Source organism: Montipora foliosa, chromosome 7 (genome assembly GCF_036669935.1).
Source record: "Montipora foliosa isolate CH-2021 chromosome 7, ASM3666993v2, whole genome shotgun sequence".
Taxonomy (NCBI): Eukaryota; Metazoa; Cnidaria; class Anthozoa; order Scleractinia; family Acroporidae; genus Montipora; species Montipora foliosa.
Window position 1 is genome coordinate 20,309,066 of NC_090875.1, and position 5,000 is coordinate 20,314,065.

The window sequence follows — 5,000 nt, forward strand, 5'->3', positions numbered from 1 at the left end:
GCGTAGCAAGTAAGCAAGCAAGGTAAGTTTTGCATACACTCTTTCTTTTTTACAAGAATATATTTTATAAGAATATCGAGGCTGAAATTTGCGAAATTTTAAGAATACTTTAAAGAATAAAGAAGAATAAACCCGAGGCTGCAATTTTAAAAAGAATGTAATTTCGGGTGTTGAAAATCTGTAAATGCAATACATTTAAAAAAGTGTCGTCTGACGTGACATCTTAACTTCCAAACACTTGTGATTGATATCCCAATACATCGTTAAACGGAAATGTCATCAATATTTTCAGCCTAAAATCGACAGGAATATTCAGCCTGGGCCAAAAAAAAACAATACTCTTATAAAAAAGAAAGGGTGTAGTTAAATATATACACATACCTACACGGTTGAATGAAGTGGTAGAATACTTTCATGCAGTCTCTATTAGTTACACCGGAATTCGAGTTTCGCGGACAGAAGCGAATCACATTTTTCAGATCGTACAATACAGCTTTTAATAGTGTGGTTGACAATTTAACACCTTTTTTTTTGGTATGGGTATCCAGATTTAATCAATCCATTGAAATAATCTCAATTTTCGCTGCCACCTTGATTTAGGGGGAAAACAGACTGAGTTTAAATTAGAGTAGATGGATTTTTTTGTCCAAATATATTAAGCTTCTAAAACCACTCTACAAAGCGATGGATTGCACAAATTTCACACAACTTTTTATCATTCCACTTATCTTATATATTTAGCCAGCCAGTTGATATGCAAATAGCTGAACGGGTATGCTGCTGTTTTAATATCGCCCATAAATTATTACGAAAGGTCCAACATCCGAAAATTGGATGTTATTTTTTACGTTAATAATCCCTGTATGGCAAAATAGATAGAAACATGCTTTTTTGCATGGTTAACTAGCAAGCGTATTTTGCATATTTAAATATATATGAGCGTTAATTTAGAAACACATACGACAAGGTTGAATGATAAGGTAAAATATGTTTTTTACTTTAAATAAAAGGCTTCCTTACCATGCTTGACATTCATTTCAGTACGGCCCTGCTTTCACTGCTTTCAATGGTTATAAAATCGTGAAATGACTTTTGCCACTTGGGTACACGACGAATCTTGGTATCACGGTTGAGTTTTAGTTTGTCTTTTGTTTCTTTCCGAGTTGTTTTGAAAGATGACAACTTAGAATTGAACAAAAACCGGATGTAATTGATTTACAATCCTCTAGGTCCTTTATTCCTTAATGATGAGTTAAAATATAAAAGACAGAGACAGTATGAATATTGTTTTCACAGTTTTAGGGAAAATGTAATGGCACTGTCTCTTTATTAGCCTGATAACCGTGAAAGTTGGCATCCAGTTGTTGCAAGCAAGAGGTTTTTAGTTCATTTTGAATATCCATTTATTCATAACGGATTACTTGAGATCTTTTGACAAAAGACTCAGAATGAAAACAAAGGGAAATTTGAGCTCAAATCACAGATTTCATAAGTAACTGTAAGGTAGCTCAAAATATGCCTTATTTTAAAACTCTACTGAGGTAGGTAATGCTATGCAGTCTTTCGTCAGAGAAGCTACACCTTGTAAGAAATGAAAGCGTGAGAATGCGGAAAACGTGAGGGACAAATCCTAACCCTAATCTCACTTCGTCATTGCTTCTCAGTACAAAATATGTTTTCTCCAAAAATGCACAAACATGGGCAGGTTTTGCAGTCTTCATTTCTTACATATCTTCAGCCATCGCACTGTAAATTACAGCCCAGATGCCATGCCTATCACACATTTCTTACTATAGATCGCGGTAAAAAGTCACCACTTTGCACTGCTGATTCAGTTTATCATCTAAAGCGCATGCGCCTCGAAGGTCTCTATGAGCAGTGAGCAAGAGGCCGTTGTTTTAAAACACGCAATTAAGCCGAAAAAAAAAGTGGGAGTTTTTCTTGGTCCGAAGAATAAAAAATGTACTTCTTTCCTTTCAGGAAACAAGAAGACTTTTCAGACAGCAACACACAAAGTTACATACTCAAGATTCTTCGGTTTTCACACAACCAGAATGAAGAAAATAGCTCTCGTCATTCTTGTTGCTGTCTTTGTAATCGCCGGTTTGGTTGTGGAGACTGACTGCCACAATCTACCAGGTGGACGTATTGCGAAAAAAATGCAGTTGCGGGAAAAGGTTGGAATGTGATAGAGCGGTTTTCAAATGAGTGTCGTAAAACCAAAACCAAAATAATTACTTTGGCCAATCAAGAAGGACGGAGACAATCCAGTAAACCAATCAAAACTCGAAGTAATTACAAGTAGCCGACACAAAGCGCGGGAAAATGTGCACTCGCGAGCCACGATTGGTTTTGGTTTCACTTCTGATTGGTTGAAAAAGTGGCGCGAGCACTTTGAACCAACCACTGAGTGAAGTAATCATAAACCCAAGCAATTCGCTAATTACTTTCGACACTCAATCGAAAACCGCTCTATGTACCTTGGTTGAGTTACTTTTGTTGAAAATGGATACGCTGACTTGCTATTCATTTTGGACGGGGTCGATACGAATCGAAATTTTTACGAATCTTCTTGTGGATGATTTCATTCCGCATCATTCCTTTTACCCATCACATTTTGAAAGACAATGTTGTTAGAAGTTCCTGCGATGTTTTGGTCAGTGGTCTATGCGGTTAAAAAAATTTCGAGGGCCGAGAAAGTGCTTCATTCTGTCTCAAACAAAAGAAAACTGCGTCATATTTTTTTGCACAGAAACATACTGAAATCATTTTCCAAAAAGCTTGAACTTCCACTTCGACAGTATTATTCATAGACGCAAACCTGGCCGAAGTGGCGAGAGTTCGAAACTTGTAAGCAATTTTGTCATGTTGACTAGGTTGATCAGGAAAACACAAGTTTTAACATTTATCTTACCTGAACTTTCAGAGAGAAGCAAGAAGCATCCATCCATTCTTTGGACGTGACAAGAAGCCCTGGATGCCACAGCGCAGGTTAAAGAAGAATGAATGATCGTTGGTTTCCACGATAAATCACCCAAAGCACCTTAGTGATAACAGTGATGTTTTCTTTGCAATGAAATAGCTTAGTATCCTTCATATGTAACCACTTTGTAGACCTTCATTTGCGGTCTTACCTTTTGGGACTCTCTAAATCCTCTATCAATACGTGCCTGATATTCCAGTCGTAGGAAAAACATCAATTTTTCAGGATAATTCAGAATGAATCGTCTCATTCAAGAACTTCACTGACGATTCCTTTTGTTATTTTTTTCACATTACCAGTAGCAGATTCCATAACCTTACTGATAGCACGAGTAGCAGATTATCGAATCGGAAGTAATAAAGCTATGTCAACAAGATAGTGTTTGGTGACAGGGTGTCGTGTCCAAATATCTAATGTCGCACTGATGTAATCGTATTCCTTGAATACAATGTACCTTTGCAGACACGGTGCAGTCGAACTGGGCTCTTCAATAATGTTTGGAGGGAATGGTTTCTGAAGAAACTGTGGTGCTGCATCGATGGGAAAGTAGTATACAAAATTTTGGTTTTATCAACGGAGTTGATAATGTAAATTGACCACCATACAGAGATTTTAAAAGCTTTTAGAATCTCTGTACGGTAGTCAATTTACATTATCGACTCCATTGATAAAACCAAATCTTCAATAATGTAGCCGAATTCGAACTAATGTAACTGCCCAAAACTAACAAAGGTTGCCAATATTCCAAAGCTCTCAAACAGTCACAGGATCTCTTGGTACTTGGTTCGAACTCAACAGATTGATTCAAAGCGATTTCATATACAGACAATCAGAAAAATAATCAACCAAGGCTGTGTACAGTGTTATTGCTATAAATAATGATGGTGGAGTTGACAAATCCAAATCGAACGATAGCAAATAAATCCGTAGTTTGCACATGATAATGTTCTTAGTCTGGATGATAAAGGTTTACAGATATAGAAGCCAACTGTAGTTATTCATAAGTTGTAGTTCTCAGATAGATCGTAGGTTCTAACTGAAATAGGATAATTACGATACTAACAATTATTATAGATTCTAACTTATCTTAACATAAAATAAGCCTGGTATGTGGCACGCTATACGCCAACAAATAGAAACAACAAAAGCTACACATGTCTTGCATGAGGCTTAATTAATATGGACGTGTAGCACATAGCACATATCCACTTGCATACGACATATAGTGAATGGTTGCAACAATATCCTAGAGATTTTAAATTTGAAAAGCGTTCCGTCAAAACCTAAAGAATATACCTGGATATACGACTTAAATTATTATAGCTTTGATAATAATATAGTAAGAATACGAGCAAAAAATAATCATCGCTTGATGTAGCAGAGAATAACACTAATTTTGACAAATGCAACAATGGAAAGGTTAGGACAAATCAAAAGATAAAAAACTTACGTACTTCGATTTACGCTTGTACCAATGGAGACAGGGAAATGGTACCAGTAGCAGATTCCATAACCTTACTGATAGCACGAGTAACAAAATTCTGATTTTACTATGAGAAATTCGTCTAGCATTTAGTATAGCACAAGATCCAAATTTTGGGTGTAGAAGAAGTTGGGTATTCACGCATTTCCTCATGATAATTCCTACGCCCTTGTGGGCACTCTATATGACTCGTTTTCCTGTGAAATTCTAACACGTTCCATAGCTCTAATTAAACGCTAGATGATTCGAATAAATGAGAACAAAACTGACAATGATTGTTGCTGCAGTGTTAACACAAGGAAAGCAAAGAGCCTAATATATATCAAAACAAAGCGGTCGGTAATGTCACTGCCATTCCAAGACAAGATTACTCAGCCAAAATTGTGGAATGGTCAGTTGATAAAAATCGATCAAAATAGAATTTCAAGTTTTTTTTTCCCAACTGATGCAACCTTTCAAACACAATATCCTACCAATAGTTTAGTTCTGCCATCAATCACATTTTTTTCAATGACAGCTAGCAGACAATGACAG

The 5,000-nt window shown here is 36.3% G+C and overlaps 1 long non-coding RNA gene across 2 annotated transcripts in view; it reads left to right on the forward strand.

Annotated features, from left to right (window-relative positions):
* LOC138011258 (uncharacterized) overlaps positions 1 to 3,359 on the forward strand; it is a 10,635-nt gene extending 7,276 nt beyond the window's left edge. For both annotated transcript variants that reach the window (XR_011124668.1, XR_011124667.1), the window contains exons 2-3: positions 1,981 to 2,177; positions 2,927 to 3,359. This is a non-coding gene — a long non-coding RNA (uncharacterized lncRNA). The remainder of the gene's footprint in view (positions 1 to 1,980; positions 2,178 to 2,926) is intronic.
* The last annotated feature ends 1,641 nt before the right edge of the window (positions 3,360 to 5,000 follow it).